Source organism: Brachyistius frenatus, unplaced genomic scaffold, assembly GCF_029030835.1.
Source record: "Brachyistius frenatus isolate BFR_SWC_R1_liver_20210118 unplaced genomic scaffold, ASM2903083v1 Contig_10, whole genome shotgun sequence".
NCBI lineage: Eukaryota > Metazoa > Chordata > Actinopteri > Embiotocidae > Brachyistius > Brachyistius frenatus.
The window spans coordinates 3,925,787-3,946,304 of NW_027210609.1; the positions used below are offsets into that span (position 1 = coordinate 3,925,787).

Below are 20,518 nucleotides of genomic sequence, written 5' to 3' on the forward strand. Positions count from 1 at the left end.
CAGAGAAGAGAAACACAACATCTGTCTGTTCACAAAGGTGACAACAGACAGCAGGAGCCCTCCAGGCAGTGACATGGTGGTAAGCCACATACCTCAGACACACCACCAGTCTGCCTTAATGGCCAACCAGCAGGGGAAGAAGTACTGAGGTAAATGCCACTTTGTGTGTGTGTGTGTGTGTGTGTGTGTGTGTGTGTGTGTGTGTGTGTGTGTGTGTGTGTGTGTGTGTGTGTGTGTGTGTGTGTGTGTGTGTGTGTGTGTGTGTGTGTGTAAACATTCAAGACACGTAGTGTTACTTATACAGAAATACACACATATCTAGTTGATGTTTGCACACCACAGAGTGTGTCTCCCAACATACTGTCAGTGAGTGATCAGGTATGATGTGGGACCACATAAACACGCCAAAACCCTGACTCAGTGAAATTAGAGTACTGAATAGTTTGGTTTAAAAAAAAAACCCACAGAATTTGTTTCCTGGGTTTAAAATATACGTTTGAGCACATTTGTTTATGTGACAGCTTGTTTCTGAGTAGAATACGATGTTATGTGGCTGTAATAAAAAAGACTGATCACTGCCTTCATAGTCAATCTCACAAAAATAGCTGTGTAAATATTCAAGCTGAAACGACCATTTTGATGACTTATTATTGGTTCTTTAAAACAGTTCCTGCATCTCTGTTGTGCATAATTGGTGTTTTTCTTTCTTTGATGTAGTAATAAATTGATAATTTGGGGTTTGGGAGTGATGAACAGGCAAAACAAGCTAATTTAAAACACCAGCTTTGGATTTAGGAAACTTTAACATTGCCTTGGTAAATAAATAAACTGCAAATGCAGATGGTAAAATTTCAGCCGTGCATAAACTTCACTCAGGTCCAGGTCATTATTTACAAGTGAAAATTAGATTCGATAAGTTTGCAAAGTTTATCTGATTACAATTAAAAACCCTGACATCTCTAATATGTAACAAACTGTCTTATGATATGAGACTTTGTGAACATACAAAGTCATGTCTTTATCTGTTAGGGAAATTGTATGCTAATAACAGTTGTATGCTAAGAACTGTGTTCAAGTATCCTGTACTGTTTATTTTCCATTGCAACACGAGACAGTAAATGTTTTACAATCTTTTAAATTTCAGATACTCTCCGCTGCTGCTCCACAAATAAAACTCACAAAGACGAAGTGTGTTTAGGCAACCTGAGATGAACCTGGACTGCAGTAAACTCCTACTAATTGAATTTTTCATCATGCACAAGACAGTCACCCCCTCCTACAGAGAGAAAACACACATATCGGAACATCTAAACACACACACACACACACACACACACACACACACACACACACACACACACACACACACACACACACACACACACACACACACACACACACACACACACACACACACACACTCATTTGCACAAGTAGACGGCCAGAGACACAGAGACGCATATGCACTTACATGCATACACTCACTCTGACACCCCGTCGCCCCCACACAAACTCAGTCTGACAAGCCGGAGCATGTGTGACAGAGCTCATTGGTTGGGAACAGACATCCCTCTGCCCCGAGGCTCAGCTCTATCCCACAGGAAGCTGGAGTGTGAGCTGGGACACACAAGGCGAGGGAGGGAGGGAGGGAGGGAGAGAGGGAGAGAGGGAGAGAGGAAGACGGGGAGCAGCCACAAGGACTCAGCTCACCATTAACGGGAACATGGGGTTACTTTTTGGTTTAATTAAAACAATACAACATTGATTTGTCCGTGCTATTCAAGTTACAGAAAGTTAAAGATACCTAAATCATGATTACAAGAAACAGATGCACACAAAATGGGAGAGAAAAGCATCTGACATACAGGGCAAAGATACCTGTGAACCATCAGGATCCTGCAGTCAGTATTTTATTTTGTTCCAAAGCCTCAGTGCTGCACAACTTTGAAGCAGAGAATCAGAGGAACAGATCTGATTTTAAATGAAATATTCATATATTCATTCAAAAGTTAAGTTTTCTTTTACATAATTCCCTCCCATTTACTCTCTTTCCAGTCGAAACCCTGTATACTCTAAGAGATTCCTCAAGGATAATGGACTACAATGAACCCTCCCAATCAGAGCACATCAGTTACCTAATACTCAAATACTCACTCTTGCAGCCAATGTGACTCCAGACTTCCAAACCTACCTTCCCAACTTTTCTACAGTCCAAACAATAACCTTTTCTCAAGAAAACAAAATCCCTTTACTTAAAAAAGGATCACATTTTCAAAATAGGACAACAATGCTGCATCAGTGTCACATTTTAAGTTTCTCCCACAGGGGCTGTCATCATTACCAATGAGTGTAATATTACTTTGTCGCATTCTTCAAACCAGTTTCACATCAAAATGTGTGACAGCTATCTTTGTCAAAGATGTACCACCTTAACAATAACGGCTCATATATTGTGAAATGGCTATAGTTTTCTGTGGCCTATTCTTGTTTACTGACCAGCATCGATGTCATGTGACTGTCTGACGAAGCCCGCTGGCAACTCAAATGTACACACAAACTACCTTAGGTTTAGGCACTAAATGCACATGGTTAGGTTTGGAAAATATCAGGATTTGAGTTCAAATAAGTAGGGCTGGGTATTGTTCAAAAATGTTTGATCCCAGTACAGATATCTTGACTCTGAAACCAGTTTCCAATACCAATTTCATAAAATCCATTTCACAAAAAGAAAGTTACATGTCACATTTTGGTACAAATGTTTAGGTTTCATGCAGTTTAGAGGGGGAGAGCGCAACCCAGGTTTTTCTCTGTGGCTACAATTAACAGATGTCTCCTAAAGGTTTGACATGCAAGTCATCACTAGATGCTAAAGTTTGTCAGTGTTTCTTTAACATCTCGCATGCTATCAGTAGATGCTAGCTAGCCGGCCACACACAAAGAAGCCTTCAGTTACTGCAGCGCACACAACTCAGACAGGTATGTGGCCAGACACTAGTTTGAAAAGAGTAAAATAAGGTGTTCTAATGTAGGATCTACTTAAGTATAAAATGAGATTTTGTCTACATAGAGGGGTGCCCAGGTAGAGGCTTTGTATGGTAAATGCTGTGGCTCACAGATAGTACTGAAGCAATTCGGTCCGTAAGTATGTAAGTTTGGTATCCATCCATTTTACTTTCTCACTGCATATTTTTGATAACATTTCTGAATTTCTGGATCAGCTGTGACGTGTTGACGTTGGTCCAGTTCAGTAGTGATTAATAGAAAACTGGTGTTAAGACAGTTTATTAAGCAAGATATTAACCTTTGAAGGGAAAACTAACATTCTTGCTCTTACAATTGAAATGTCCAGTTCAGGGTGCATTGTGCTGTAGCCTTGCAATACAATTCAGTCTCACCAAAATTATATGAGAGGATTGCCTAATTACAATTCGCTCTTTGAACAAATGTTGCGGCGCAAGTGACATTTAGGTTAGGAGGGAGATCGGTGACTTTACGGCTCCTCTTTCGTTGGACTATTGTTTTAAAATGTCTCGGAATCGTCACTTGTGGTCACAGTGGCTGCTGTTTAGCAAAGGTTAAAGTGTCTTGCTTGATTTTTAATGTAATATTTTATACAAAGCTCTTTAAGCACATTCAAAGTTATATCAAGTCGAAAGTTTATGACAAAAGCAAGCACAAAAGTGGACCCACAAGTTCGGCTGATAACCAACAACTTCCCTCGTTGCACAACATCCACATCTGGGACCCTTTGCCCACTGAACGCCCATGCATGTGCGCACAACACTTAACATTCACACAGACACATTGACACACATTGAATGCATAAGTGCTCACCCCATTTCTGCTCCACAGCTGTGTGAGAGAACGAGAGTCGATAAATAACCCCTTTGAATGGGATCCTGTGGGTTTCAGTGTTTGAAACTTTGAACATGCAGCGATTGTTTTCTGCAGCATAACAAATTTCCATTCATATCCCAAATGAAGCGTTGCTCTCACCACACTGACAACTCAAAGGCAGCGTGTATCTGTCAGTCTGTCAGCAGACCACAGCTTTTAATGGACTACAGGTGTCAGCTAATAAGGGCCAATAAATGCGCCATAGGAGAACAACTGCCTGCCCTGTCCTGAATAGAAATAATGGGAACAGAGTGGTCGGCAAGAGGTCTAACTGCTGGGGAAATAATCAGCAGTCGGGAAAGTCCAACAAAGTCACAACCTGCTGCAGAGTCATCAGATTAGGAGAAACTGAAGTGAGACTGTATGGTTTTGTGTTAATGGAGATTCTTTATAAGATTAAAGAATAAAAGCAACATTAGGATCAACAACTGACACAGATTTCAGGGTAAACTAATGCGTCTTCTTATTAATAGAGTGCAAAATGGTGCATGAGACAATGTGACTCAAACTGTGGGACACTACTGTGACATTAAACTGAACACCTTAAGCAACAGCTTTCTTAACCAGAATAATGTAAGCAGTTTAACTGACTGCAAAGAAAACCAAAATCTGAACCAAAAATGATCACATAGATGCTACAAAACATTTAGAGCATAAACTCTGACAAAACTTCTCACACACATAAAAATCACACTTGAATGTCATGATTGCTTTCTATTAACAGGTGTAACTGCGCTCTCCATTTACACTCCAAGTTCACTCAAACACATGGCATTAGCACAAACAACAAACATAGAATTATCTGTGTCACGGGATAGACTGAGAGGATACAGTCATTGTTTCCCAACCTTTTCGGCTGTTGATTGTATGTGGGCCCCTTTGTCACATTCTAGATGTCTACGATTTTCATTAATGAAGGATTTCTGCTCTAAACGTTTGTGGTAAAAGTAGGGGAAAAGTCCCAAAATGAATATAAATTGAAGTGGCGAAAGTTAGTCTGTTCGTTCTGTCCTACTCTACTCATCATCTCATTTCCCAACAGATGTATTTTGTGATCCACTACAGTAAATCCCAATTTATACATTCAGAGGCTTAGTAAACTTCCTGACAACAGCCAATAAAAAAGTTTAATATTCCAGATTGTGTGACTTAAAAAGAATGTGAAGAAAAACAGCATACACACTAGCAGCGTTTTTCATCCATTCTATACTGGGAGGTGCAGCTGTAGTCTCTCCCAGCATGCACTGGGTGAAAGGCAGGGAACCACCCTGCACAGGTCGCCGGTCTATCACAGCGCGAACACACAGCGCTGTATGTATGGTGTGAAAAGAAAAGTGAGCGTGGATCCCTGTTGACCCTCTGTGTATTCAGCTGAGTCTGGTCCCATAAGCCCGGCATAAATGCCCAGCATGGTACTGCAATCCTCCCCGCGGCCCAAAGACCAAGAAACTCCATCTCACAGCCTCCTCCTTTCACTGTACCCTACCCTCTTTCTGTCTCTTCCCGACACTCACAGAAAGACAGTGTCTCTCCCCCACCAGCTACTCTTCCGTTGTCTCACGCTCTCCTCAAACTTCTGCTAGCAGGTGCATCAGTGTGTGAGCTCCAATCCCACAGGCCAACTCCGCTCTGCAACACCCTGCTATAAAGACAGTGAAAAGACAGTGATGAGGACAAGAGGACCATCAGGAGACAGAAGTACAGGAGGAGGAGGAGGAGGAGGAGGAGAGGACAACAGCTCCGGACCTGAAAAAACAACAGCTGCGGCAGCCGCATTGTCACTCCAACATTTGTTTCATGCTGAGTGCAGCAGCAGGTCAGTTCACGGCATGGGAACCGCAGGACTAACACTATTTTGCATCCTCAGCTCGAACAATAAGTCAAACAGACTCTGAATTTTGTAGATCATTTGATTATCTGATGAGTGAATTGATATTTTTAGTCAGTCTTTAGTCTTTTGGCTGTTTACAGCTGCTCAAAAGTGAGGATTTTTCAAATTAAATATTTTGGGGGACTGTTTGTTGGACAAAAGACATCAGAAGATGTCACAGTGTACTGTGAGATCTCATAATATATTTACTGTTTTCTTACATTTTATTACCAAAACAAATTAACGAATTGATTGATTAATTGAAATAATAGTTGGCATATTATTCGATAATAAAAATAAGCATTTGTTACAGCCCTAAAATTATGTCCCCATCACTTACAGTGCATAAAAACTGCATTGGGAAAGGATCTCTTCACAGCAAAACTGTGCAGGAGTAACTATTTAATCAACAAGTAACTCGTTTAATGCCTACAGTATGTGGGCATGTAAATACTGTGTTAAACTGGATTTTTTTTTTAAACTTTTAAATGTAATGAAATCTGCGGACATAAAAATGGAGAATGAAACGTAAATTATTACGGATTAATGGATCATTTTTAAATCAGACTTTACATCCTCTACAATCATGCTGAAACACTGTGGTAAACTCACATTCCACGCCAACAGCAACTCTGCTCAGGAGCACTATCATGGTGTGAAACCCACCACAGCCATCACACCTGCATCCATCCAGTCAGAACATGTAGGGTAAGCCACTTCCCCAGGTCTTCTCCAGGAGAAATGACCTGCAGGGAGCTTTGTGTGTGGCCAAAAACACTGACTACTGATGCTGAAGAAACAACAAACTGTATCAAGAGCACTCCTTAACTAACAGCTGCTGCGTCACTTCACTACTGGGTTACTCTGAAACTCTAACATATAAGATGTAGATGTAAGTTGTACTAAAGCTCACACACACTTGAATATAACGGTGGAAATACAGTACACTCTGTGGCTTTTTAACCTTGAGCTGCTCGTATACATGGGAGGCCTTGTTTCACCACACTCACTATAATCATGTGTGTCTTCGAGTCTTTCTTTACTGGCTTTCTTTTTGTTAGTTATTGGCTACCAGGAAATGAAGGCCCTCCTCATGTAATTAATGGGCACAATTATGTAATTGAGGAATGGTCTGCAGTTTTGCAGCAAGCAGGACCAGATGTCCCGCTGGTCGAGACATTCAGTTGTTCTGATCGCTTACAGTGGGGTCAGCATCCGTACCAAGACCTGGCTCGCCCCCGCGCAGCTACCCAGACCCTCTTTTCTTTCTCTTGTAAAAAAAGACTTAATGGTTTACAAGCCTTCCAATAACCGTAATACCTTCAGAGTGAATTAGCTCGCAAAGCAGCCAGACACAGCGGCAGGAATGAACCAAGACTGCTGGGCAGGGGAAAAGAAAAACACACCCATGGGGATTTCTTTTCTTTTCAAACACTAAATCTTTACGTTTTAACCTAAGGGATAATGTATTTTTTTACTTTTGTGATTAACGCCTTGACAAATGGGGGTGGGCGATATAGCCCTAAAACAACATCACAGTATTTCAAGGTGTATCTACAATAACGATATTCTTGATAATGTGAAAAAAATACTTAAAATATTTGATTACTGATTTCAAGAATAACAATTGCAACAAACTAAGTTTTACAGTTTTATGTGTCAGCATCAAAGTAACAGATTGCCTTCAAATATTCAATAAAAACCTGACATTTTACTGGGGTTTGTTGTACAGCTGATCTTTTGTAAACAAACTTCTTCCACACGACTGAAGCTGCTCCCCTTTTTGGAACTAACTCCTCTGCTGTGGAGCCACTGAAGTTACACAAGTGACATCATGATATCCACAAGTCGTATTATTGCAATTATAACAATGTAAATTTTGTACCATGTTAACAAATTACTGATATCACAGTGAACGGTACAATATAGCAAACCTCTACTTGACAAAATGTAAAAGTCATCTTACTCGAAACAAAAACCATTGTTGCAGTGTGTATGCATCATGAACATGTGTCTTTGTTGTTTCTACGTGTCAGCACATTATCGTGGTGAACCAACCTCTACATTTAAAGATTATTGCTCTAATGCGAGCTGATTTACATGCTGCTGATGTCATCCCCTTGCTGTGTATTCAGTCTGAGGCAGGGAAACCTGCCCGTTTTCAAAAGTAAGAGAAACACAGCACTAAGCAGCCCTTTCAGTGTAAAAGTGGGACACAACGTGAGAAAGAACTTAAAATGATGGTGATTTTCTCATTTTTATTTGTTTTAATTTGAACTTTTATGTTTAACTATTTAATATCTGTTAAAGCGACACTATATGAGCAGCTTGTATCGAGCCCTGAAAAACCACAGTTGAAAAGCACTGCTTGGTTGCTGGTTGTTGAGTGAGCTTCTCTCCTTCACTCTAAACATCAGGGAACCTATTTGTAGGCTAGATGTGGGCCCGGATCTTTCTCATGCTGAGCAAAACAAACAGTCATCGCTGGCACGAAATACAGAGGAGCCAGAATTGCCCCTTATCTGATCCAAGTTTTTGCCTGGGATGTGAATCGTTTGTCATTTTTTTGAGTGCAAACTATTTCTTGGAGGAATTAGTTTAATCAAGGAATATCTTTAAATTGGATTTTCAAAAACTGTAATTTTCAAAAGAATGAAAAAACATGCAAAAAAAAACCAACACAATTTCTCACATGAAAACTTCTGTGGGCTCTCAAAAGTTACATTGTAGCTTCCGGCAATGTTCCTGTGTTAAAGACAAGAAAGACGTCAATAAAACTAGAAATGCCTTCAAACACACTGAAAAAAAACCCTGGTTGCTCAATAAGCGTCAAAAGAGTCAGTCCCTGCAGTTCAGTCCAGTCAGTTTTAGGGCAGGGCCAGGCAGTCAGTCAGCCAGTCAGGACGGTTGAGTTGTAAATGTGTTCCAGCAGGAAAAGCTTCAGAGCAAGGCGAGCAGTCTGGAGTCGACAACTTTCCCCTGCTCCAGCTCGTGCACCGCCCTCCCTGCAGCCCACCCAAGAAGCAGCCCATGGGCATAAATTTGAGAGCCTGACTCGCTGCGGATTTAAAACAATCTGCATCTCTCTCTCTCTCTCTCTCTCTCTCTCTCTCTCTCTCTCTCTCTCTCTCTCTCTCTCCCTCCCTCTGTCTCTCTAACTCCTCCGCATCCACTATGAAATGTTTTACTCGTTCACCCTTTACTCTCTTTTGCCCTTCTTTCCTTTCCAACAAATTCCACTGCTAATGAAAATGGAAAGTTATTTCTCAACGCGTGCCAATAATATTATTTTTCTGAGGGCTTCATTAAGTTTGAAAATATGTAGCAAATGCACAGGAACTGTGTTTTCCTGTGTTACTGTAAAGGATTCTTCTTTTTCGCCCCTACTGTAAACAAAACAACAGAAGAGCTTTGTTGAAAATTAAATTTATTACATCTTACAAAACTTTACCTTTTGATAGTTTGTTGTTTCCTAAATGGAATTATTTTCTCAACAACTTTGACACAAAGTAGACTTCTAGTTTCCATTTCTGCTTTATGACAGTGGACTACAGGAAACATAACAGTAAACAACATTTGATGCTACGGAGGATAACATCCAGTCACTTTGCTTCAGTTTAGGCTATCAGAAAACCAAAGAAACAAGCACACTACATCACTTTTGTTAATCATGTGCTGTCGTGCTTTTTAGGCCTGAATGGGTTCCGTTTGGTTGCAGACGCTTCTCTTTGAAGAAGGATTTATCATCCCCTTTATGCTACGAAAACAATCAGCAGATGTTACTTATAAATTAAAGTGAAGGCGCTGATTTTTTTTCTGACTCATCAGTGAGAGCCTGACTTTCCACATGGAGCCTGAAGTCTGATCAAAGCGCTCTGCAGACTGAATGTCATGTCAGATGGGTTGTAGTAAATATGAGGCTGTTTGACTGAGGGTGCAGTTACCTTTGACCCACGGCAGATTCATGTCACTGTATCAGTGACGGCTCGGACTGCATTTGGCTTGCAGTGGCACTAAGTCATGTGCGTGTGTCACTGCGCTACGTCCATGAATGTGGACCGACTTCCTGTCATTGCATCTGATCTGGTTAACGTGGCATCAGAGAGCCACTGCAGCTTCTCACAACTGTCACTTACTTACAGAGCAGGGAAAACAGGAATAGAAAAAGACGCAAGAGGCTGAGCAGCAGAGAAAGAGCAAGAAGAGAAAGAACGACAAAGTAAAACAAGACGAGGCGAAGGAGGAAGATTTATTTATGCAGAACTGGAACATTTGGAAGAGAAGTAACCAAAACAGAAGAATCACACAGAAAAAGAATCATCCTCTTTTTTGTCGGTCTGGAAGACTGACCACACAACTCCCTTCTTATAAACAAGCAGTATAAAACTACTGTGCCAACGTGGTTTAGGCCCTCTATCGATTCACTTTGTGGTGTACCTCTGTAAACCTGGAAAACCTTCTCATTTTCTTCATAAAATACATACAACTGGGTGAATGCAAATACACTCTGTTCATTCACTATTCAAAATCTTAAAATTCCTCTCTTGGAATTGATCAAAACCCTAAAAATGCCTGTCTGTTCATCACAATGCTTTTAAGTTATTTTCAATAAAAACATCCCCTGAGGCCTTTAAAGCAGTTCAGATGTATCACTACACCTTGGTCTTCATTCAGGATGAATAGATCTATGAATGCGTAAATAGATCCCGGCTGTGTTTCCATTCAAACCTACACTGTTCGCCTGCAGCTCGATGATATGAAAAGCCCCACCCCACAAGTGGACGTGATTGGTTCCTGAGGTATGTGACATATGAAAGCTTGGCTGTCTGAATCTGTAAGCCTCAGACTGACTGCAGTTCCAATGTGATAGTGCTCAGTTGTAGCACATTTATTTCACATGATATGTCCTGTAACATATTACAAGACCACACAGACATGTTCAAATAATTGATTTTCATATGAAGGGGTCTTTAACATTTATAAACAGTTCTTATGCTGAATCTATTTTGAAGAGAATACACTCTCTTCCATTTTTTTCTTTGAGGTTTTGAGACCGTTGCCATTAGCCCAGTTGTGCTAGGTGAAGGTAAAAACACACAAACCCTCCCCTACACTGATTCTACTAACCACTAAGGCTGGGTGTCAAAAGGGAGTTCTTAAGTACTAACTGAAACGTGTCATTAAACTCGAGTATTTCAATTTTTTGGGAAATGAGATCAAACCTTGAGAAAATTCTTCATTTTGTTAACTTTTTCTTTGAGCAGATATGTCATTACCTGTAACAGTAAACTTTTCTACTATTCGGAATATATTTGTCCAAACAAAGCATTGTCTTGACATTTTTTGCAGTTTAGCATGATGTGTTCAAGTTAAAAATCGGTTAAAACATTGTTTTATTTTTCAAATACTTTGGTAAATTGGTACTAACCCCGAGGTATTGTACAATGTTGTAAAATAAAATAAAAAATAATACTCAGCTGCAATCACTAGTGCCGACTGGTGCAGCGTTGAATGATAATATACTGACTAAAATATCGTAGTGCACATGTGCATCTACATCTTACAGTACAACTATATAAAACTAGCTGCATCTTTGTCCTGCTTTATAGAGCAATATATACATACTCAGAGGACAGTGTGTGGTATGTTGAGCTGCGGGTTGCCCAAGAACATACTGTAGGCCAAGCCAAGAATCTAAGGACATTATCTCATCTCAGATAACAGAGTTGTTGTCCAGAAGGCTCATCATAAACACACGCAACATGACTATGCTTCTGCACTTTCTCTCAATTTATCGACTCCCACTCTGTCTCCCTTTGTCTCTCACTTGGTGGAAGTCAGAAATAATCTTTCCAGCAGTAAAATGTAACAGTTTATCGCATGTTGGAAATGTTGTGACTTACACATAATGTGCTAAGGAGGAGTTATGTAGCTTTTTAATGGACTGAAATAAATATGAGAGATGGAAAAAACAAGAATACAGAGAGTTATAATCTAAATCAATGTTTCAAACATGTTTCTTTTTTGTTTCTTGGTGTTCTGTTTGGGAACTAAATGGCCTTAAAAAAAAAACCAGATATCACTTAAACTCTCGGGATGACCCTCCCTTGCTATCTGACAGTAAGAGAAACACAGATGTGACATTTTCTTTCTAACTGGTGTACGTCAGAGAGACGCAGGTAGTGAGAAGGGCGACTCTTAGACACCGAGTTGTAATTAAACTGATGATGGCAGCACCCGAATGCATCGTGGCTATGGCAACCCTGGTCAAATAATAAACACCGCCTCCTCTTCACTTTCTGCCTGCCGACAGGACAGCCCAATGTGAGTCATCAGCGGCTGAGAACACACACATTGAAACACACACACACACACACACACACACACGGCCAAAGACACACACATACTGGTGCATAATCTTGCAAAAATACAAATACTCTATGATCGAATCCCTGCATGTACAAACACACATCTGTAAACAACAAATTCGTCTAATTATCCCTTAAAGAGTTTGATCAGACAACTGAACCTCATCCTGAAAAATTACAAGATTGGGTTTTCTCCACCTCCCCCACAGACGCCGTTTATGTTTCGCTTCTGTCATCCACAGCCGACCACCATCCTTCAAAGAAACCCCGACCACAAGCCCATTGTTACAAACCCAGATAATGTAACAGCTGGAAATGAGTAAGTATCACTGAGGGTTGCTTGTGCATACAAAAGCTATTCACAATCTCACCTGGATCATATTAGCACCAGTTTGATTTCTAATATTAACCACGAGACGATAGTTAACAGTCCGCGTGCCAAACTGCACACACACGCATATATGAAAAAAAAAAAAAAAAAACATCTCCCTGATTCAAAGAAGAAGGAAGGGCGTTGGGAAAGGGATAAATTCTACCTTTTACTGTTAGCGGCATGCTCAAATCTATACCGCATGCATACACATATTCCCGCCGGTGCAGGCGAAAAACAGCTACTTCACGCTTACTGTTGCCTGCTGCACCCCATTTAATGACACCTTTCTTATCTAGTCAACAGGAATACTTCCACACAGAGCCATTCTTGATTTTTTTTTTTTTTAAATGAGGGAACAGCTTATGAGCCTCTTGATACAACAAGCTTACAAGTAACTGAAACACACGAACTTCCAAAACTAGATTAGGTCTTCATGCAGTTATTTTCATCACTAAATAATCTGTGGACTATTTTGCTTCATTACTGTTTAAACTGTTTTCCATTATTTTATACCCTAATCTTGTGAAATCAGTTATGCAATCACTATTAAAGCAACATTTTAATTTCCCATCATCTCACCACTAAAGTTACATCAATCACTGTCGACCTCTGTCTCATTTTTCTGTTGCTTTGAACTGATTATCTCTGTGGATCTTTTTCTTTTTAAATCTCCACTGCTGCAATTTGTCTGCCACGCCTTCCAATGGGTGGGAAAGCTCCAAGTGACCATGAACAATAATTTTCAGAATATTTCCCATGACTGCAACATTTCCCCTTTCTATTATGTGTGTCCTTTGGCGAATGCAATTCAAGCTTTCTAAGTGGCTAATGCCTTTGCCCTCTGGTGTCAGCCCACTGGAGTAACAAGCCCCCTCCCCTATTCCTATGCCTCATTTCAGCATCATTTGATGCATTAAATCTTATATTTCTACCAAGAGGGGATCTGGTGACATCATTAGTGTGATATCACTGAATGAAACAGTTGTTTGACAGTGGATACAGACTTCATTCTTACATAATTGAGGCTTTCTGTTGTGATATTCAAATGGCTCAGATGGAATAAAGTTAGGCTTAAAATAAGCAAAACAACCACCACGACCGAAATCTATTCACTCATTGAACACTGATGACACGAAAATTAGAATAAACGCCTTTGAAAACAAGAGAAACTCGATCTGATGAACCGAAATAACCTTCAAATACCAGACCCTGTCAACAGAGATGTGAGGGAGCGGACCATCTCTTCATGAGCCTTGAAGTAAAGGAGGAAAGTACGAGAAGAGAAAAGAGTAGCAGGGGATGAGGACAGAAAAGGAGTTAGTCTGTGTGTGTGTCTTTGCTTGTGTGTCCTTTGGGGCATCCCTGGCCTGTCTACTCGGCTCTCTCTGCAGCCGAAGCTGATCGGCTCTGCGCTGTGAGCCTACATGGTCTTAGCCATGGGCCGGCACAGACAGACAGTTGCTATTAAACCCTGATTGTTTCAGGTTCACAGGGTGTGAAAGGGTCTGATTGAGGGGCTGTGATCCCAGTGAGGGTGGTCTCTCCCCCCCCCACACCTCCCTCTCTCTGGAAGGTTGGGGGGGTGGTGGGGTTTAGGAGGACTGTGTGTGCGTGTGTGTGGGAGGGGTGGGGGGGGGTTGCAGGCATCACGTGACGCATGTTTCTTGCTGAGCGGACTAAAATGGAATCTGGACAAAAACACACCACTTGTTGCTGCCTGCCTCTGGTTACGTGTGTGTCACATGACCAACACAGAAATTTAACATTGCTCACATCACTAATGCTACATACAAATATAATGTAAAGAGTCCATTTGAGATATTTCAAAATCCAAACTTTGCTCTAAATGAAAGACTTTCATTGCTTAAATCCCTCCTGCTTCACATTTGACTCATTAAAGTCCTCCATCTTTCATTTTAGCAGTTCATTCCACTTACAGCAATTGTATTCATCCTGAAAGAGGCTTATCACTGCTCTGATATGGCCCTGATAAACCAGATCAGTCTTCACTTGCGATCGGCTGGAGGAGGACCGTTGCTTCCTGTATGGTCTATTTGTTTAAGAACATTCCCATTAAGGAGCCTTTTGGCCTTAACACACTCGATAAAGACCAGGGAGGGTGAGGAAGCTCCCCTGCAGAGCTTTTCATACGTGGCCAAAGGACAAGTGCACTTTCTACCCTCAAACTCTCCCCCATCTCAACCTTGACAAGTGTCCGAATGCCTCTCTGCAACGGATTATATGTAAAAAGTTGAATCCACGCTGTATTGAAATGTACTGAAGGCAAATCAAATGAGATGTCAAAGGTCCTGGTACTCTTGTTTTCAGGTTGACACAAGACAAATCTCAACACATGAAAATGTATAAAGTAATGAAATAATCACTATTTCAATGACTTCTGTCCAAAACTGTTTACTTATTGTCCAGTGTAATACAGATCAATTATTTATTAGTTTGTGCACAATCCATTCACATCAGATTTGCTAAATAGATCCTACAAATTGTCTTCCTCTCACATTACTTGAGTCTACAAAGTAAATTCTGTGTGTGTGTGTGTGTGTGTGTGTGTGTGTGTGTGTGTGTGTGTGTGTGTGTGTGTGTGTGTGTGTGTGTGTGTGTGTGTGTGTGTGTGTGTGTGTGTGTGTGTGTGAGCCTGTGTGTCTGTGCAAATACTGTTAAGGGAGGTTGTGAGCTTGTGTGCTTAGCACTTCTCACTGTCACTTTGGAATAAATAAGTGTTTGGCTCTTCTATTGAGTCCAGTGTTGACGCTCTTCAGTCCAGAGTCACTACATGAAGACCAGCAGCCTAATCTTCCCAAATTAGCAGCTACAGTCAACTCTTAGAGAGATAATCAGATTAGAATCCATAATATATCTCAGATTAGAGATATATTATGATGGGTTGTATGCATGTATTTTTTGTGTGTGAAAAGAAAGAAGATAAATGCAACAAAATACTCAGGGAACACATGTCATGAAACCATTAAGTTATCCATCACTTAACATGGAATTTAATGGGGCTCTCTGGTTCCCAAAGCCTCACACAGTGCTAAGAGATGGTGTTGTTTTGTAGGTGTCCTGGCAGTCACTCACATTTGAAAAAATATTGGCACCTCAAGTATTTCAGGTTACAAGAAACAGCTGTTCTCCCGTGGCACTGCCACCCTCCTCTGTGCCGAATGATTTTAAACGATGCAAGCAGACTGACCCCTAAAAGAAGCTCTTCCCCAAAAGATGACTGTCTGAACGCAGGGAAACTTAAATTGTTTTAATGCCTCGACTCTAACAGACTTTAGTTCGTGCCAGACCATACTTTGGGTATCCTCTCATTGATAGAAAATAGAGGGAAAAACGCCACTTTGATTTTTGACGAGTGTCCCAGTGACTGAAACATTTTGGTCGGTGAATAGAAAGATTATGCAATTCAATTACTGAAATTTGGAGGGTGCAACTGGAAAATAGAAAGTAGCTTAATCAATTAAGACAAAGCTATCAAGTAAAACCAACGCATCATCACCAGAAGAGGAAAAAGCCCAAACAGGATTTACTATACAACCACCAATAACACAATTAAACATTTTCTCTCACTCCAAAAAGTAAGAAAGTAATTATCGTGCCACGTAATTAAACAACTCAAATCATGATTTAACGTTACTTATCAATGATCGGTTGTGATTTCCAGCGCGAAAATGACTCATCAGCACTGCTTACCTCAGGTTAATGCAGGAATATTCAGCATGAAACTTTTTGACTTGGTTCCCAGAGTCCTTCGAAGCGCTCAGAGGGTCCCAGCACTGTGAAAGTCTGAGTTTCCAGTAAAGCCTCCCCTTCTCTCTTTTTTTTCTCCCTACTTTCTGGCAAGCGCACTCGGATGGAGATGACTGAATTCTTCACAGAAACCGACGCATTGTCCTTCTTCAGACGCGCTTTTCCATACTTTTATTCTTCAGAGTCTCTTTACGCAAACGGTGACAAAACTGAACCCCATGTTCGGCTACAGAGTCCCGCAAAGCGCCCTGGAGTTGGTTGCACAGCCAATGCGGGAATGCGCACCCCCATCTCCCCCTCCCTCCCGCCTCCCTCCCTTTCTCCACAGTCGGTGGACCACCCCGAAACAGGAAGTTCACTTTTTGTTTTTCTTAAAAAAAAGGACCACGCTGCTTCAGTTTTCCCCTTAAAGTTAACTTACACCCCCAGACTATCCAGCCAAACTGACAGCGTATCGATTTCTCTCCCTTTTCTCCATAAATAAATGCAAATACATTTATAGCAATACAGTTAGTTATATAAAGACATTACAACAGGCACATGTTTATAAAATACAAATGCTTGTATGGACACGGCTGTGTCTATATAAAGTGCGTTCCTTTCTAGTAATTGGAATAATCCGTCTATAAATGCTTGTGTTTACTTTAATGGTGTAACTTCATAGCAGCTTCTCGGACAGCGTGTGTGGCTTGCTACGTGTGGGGATGCTGCAGATTGCTGCGCCTTGCCAGTAAAATCCACCACAAAACCTGGACTGGATTTCAGTCTGCGGTTCAGGACCAGCACCACGACCAGTGCCACAGGTCGACAGCAATTAAGATAAAATCACGGCTTGAAGTTTAAAAATATGTGACAGTACCACCCTTATTCACATGTTAGTGTGTATATCGTGCAGTATCTGCTATCATTTACATGTTGAATTTCTACAGTGAATATAAGACAATTACGAGATATGACTGATGTTCACAACATAAACTTACTTAGCCAAGAGGACTGCTATTTCAGTTAGTACTGTAACAAGACAAGCACTGTGTTTCAAAATGGCGTAGGGCATATTTCCCTTTGTACACTCATAGTAGGTTATTCTTACACGTTAGTACACAATTTCAACAGGGTTCTCTCAAATCGAACACTGGCATTCTGTATTTGAATGCATTACCTGCACACATACCTGTCAGTAATTATTAATTGAGGCAGAAATGACAATGTTTCCATGCCCTCCGATTAACAAACGCAACACATATATCGATGGCTTCTAACCGACAGCAGTATGGTGGTACTCCGTGAAATATAAACACGTTTGTGTGGTTGTGTGTAACTTGTATTGGTATAGTGCTACGTTCAGCTGCAGCCCTATACAGATGCAAGCCACTTAGTCATAATGGCAACTGTAGAGGTTGAGAAGTGTCTATCGTTTCATACTCAACTTGTGGAGCTTTTTGGGTAGCCTATACTATTTGGGTACTTTTAATGCACTGCATGTTTCCATACTTGACAGGCACTTATTCACTCAGAATAGCACGCGTTAGTACATAAGTACGCAATTTCGAACACAGCATCGGTGTAAATTTGGTATTTGGCCGACCGGTGTATTAAACTCTGAAGGGCTTTTAATCTGAAAGGAGGGCTTTGACTTTGAAAGGACACGCAGCGCTGCAGCATTTGGCCGGCCAATGGTAGTCTGGCATTGCCAGACCTATCTCCACCCCGCTCTTCTTTAAACCAATTACAATTGCCTACAACCAGGATGAAGCTTAGTGCCCTTGCAAAATAATAGTAGATAACTTGTTTTGGTGTAACATTACATGTACCACTGTCATTAAAATGGCTCAATTTCGCAAAAGACTGAAAAGAACTAAGTCTTTTTAATGCATGCAGTCTATCAAAACAGTGTGTGGGTTTCCCGCTGCAACAGAGATTTTGTAAACAGCAACACACTGATAGTGGAAAAAAAGAAGAGTGTTGCCTGAAATAGTCGCACAATGTCGGTTTCACACAAACATTTCATATGCGGTGAGTCAAATTAGACCAATGGTGACTTTTGCTGTTACTCATGAACTCCACAAAGTCCGGAGTACCTGAGAAACAGGTAATTAGATTGTATTTTGTGATGGAATGGTTGATGGTAGCAGACATGAAGAGGGCAGCTTGCAAGAATGGCCATTGTGAAAGAAGAATTAATAGCAAACCTGAGGGGGAAAAAAATGCAGAAGTACTGATACTGCATATCTTTTAGATGAAATGGAGTAGCCTACATAGAAACACAAAGAAACAGCTGATTATGTCAGATATACACAAAAGAAGAAGCCACTACAACACGTGTAACTTCAATTCTGAAGCATACGCAACTAGCTGCCATGGGACCTTCAATATTGAGAGGTTTTACCTTAATGTGGTTTCGGATGATTTCCGGTAATCTGATTTTGTATCCAATCTTGTGGTGAGTTTAGTCTAGAATTATTTAGCCTGTATTGTGCTGTTATGTGGGCAAAAAAAATTCCGCCATTCCAAAATACCACCTTAAACTAATAGCTCAGATACTACAGGCTTCAGTATCATTACCACTGTCTGTGTTATTCATCATTAATTCTCTGATTTGTGGTGTTGACATGTCATAGGAGGATCTAGCTCTTTCTGTTCAATATTGTTGCATATAATCAGGAGAGTGTTTGCTACTGTAAAATGTAAACATGCCTCCAAGGGGTTAGATTTGTAAAAGTTTGTTAAGTTTTACTATTAATGGTGCGGTTATTCAAGATAACCCACCTCATTTTTCATGGTTTTCCTTTTGGTTAAAAGTACAGTTAGATTTCTAAAAGCCTTTTTAGAGCTACACTGGTAGTGTAGGAAAACATTTTGTGATTTGGCTAGCTAAGAGAGTATCTTTAATATTTATACCCATATTGATCAAATGCTAGATTGTACATTAATTTTAAACTGCTATAGATATACAGTATGTTCTAAATAACATGGGTAAAATAAATGTATATAAAAGTACTTTTTATAAAAAACAAATCATCAAAATGTTTTTTTTTCCTTTTAATTATATATTGTTTTTCAGCCTGGTGTATTCACTGCAGCACAAGAGGTAAGAACCTCTCGTTGTGATTACTCAGCTTGTGCTCACACATCATGACTGACAGCATTTGTTTCTGTATATATCAGGAAATGACTAAATTCATGAAGCAGTTTAAATTGAAAGCAACAATGAAAGCTGAGTTCAAGTTGGAACATTTGGTGACCTGAACCGAGGCTGGAGTCCATTGACAGCATAGTGGTTGAATCAGATTTTGTCAATGAGAGTCGTTGGCTTCAGTCCCAATAGATCTACCGTAGTAGGAGCCAGGCAGGGAATTCCTGTCTTTTAATCGGCCCACAGATGCTGGAGCCATATGCTTCATCAGACTGCAAGGAGAGTCCAACACCGGCTTCACTCCAGATTACCAATGGGTGAGGTGAGGAGACAAATCCAGAGAGCTCAAGTACAGGTGGTTTTACTGGTTCTACTGGTTCACGCTGGTAAATACAAAGCTATGAATCACTGGAAAACATGTCAAAAGATCATTTTCAACTGATATCATCATATATTCTATTTAATTTTAGGTGAATTCATTTGTACCGGCATCTCGTTTCACATAGTACTTATTTATACATGGATGAAGAATTAATCTATTGTTACTTATAAGAGCAAATTTAGAAAAACTTCCCAACAAAATAACATTAAAATTATGTTGCTGCGTTTGCACAAGAGCTTGTCTTTCATTAACCTTTCCTCTCAAAGAAGCTTGGAAAGGAAAGGTGAATGGGACAGAACTAAAAGTTACAGATGTCTCCCTCTAAAGCTAATAGAGGGCTTAGAGCACCAGATGGCAGAGCGAGAGCTTTCACCTCAGCCATTCAGTTCAAGTGACCATGAGGACTTAGAGCTGCAGGTCTGATACTCTTTCTCTGCTATTTTTCTCTTCAAACAAGACTGAAGCATGTTATCACATGACTTTTCGCTGTCATTAGTCAGTAAGAACTGTTTGGTGGCACTGATGAGTACTTGCTATCTGCTGTGAACTATACACACTAATATGTGAGATCGTTCCACAGTCTTGTAGGAAGCTGCACATAACATGAAGTGCCAACTGTGTTGTGTCGGTTGCTAAATTTAATTGAATAACAATTTTTAATTTAACTTTATTATTTACTGCCTCCTGAAAGCTAAAGAAAGTGTTCTATAAGTGCAGGGCGGAGGAG

At 40.5% G+C, this 20,518-nt stretch overlaps 1 protein-coding gene across 1 annotated transcript in view; it reads right to left on the reverse strand.

The window, feature by feature from the left end:
• gli1 (GLI family zinc finger 1) overlaps positions 1-16,532 on the reverse strand; it is a 53,892-nt gene extending 37,360 nt beyond the window's left edge. The window contains exon 1 of the mRNA XM_069690962.1: positions 16,220-16,532. The gene's annotated coding sequence lies outside the window, so the exon portion shown is untranslated. The remainder of the gene's footprint in view (positions 1-16,219) is intronic.
• Positions 16,533-20,518: the final 3,986 nt, after the last annotated feature.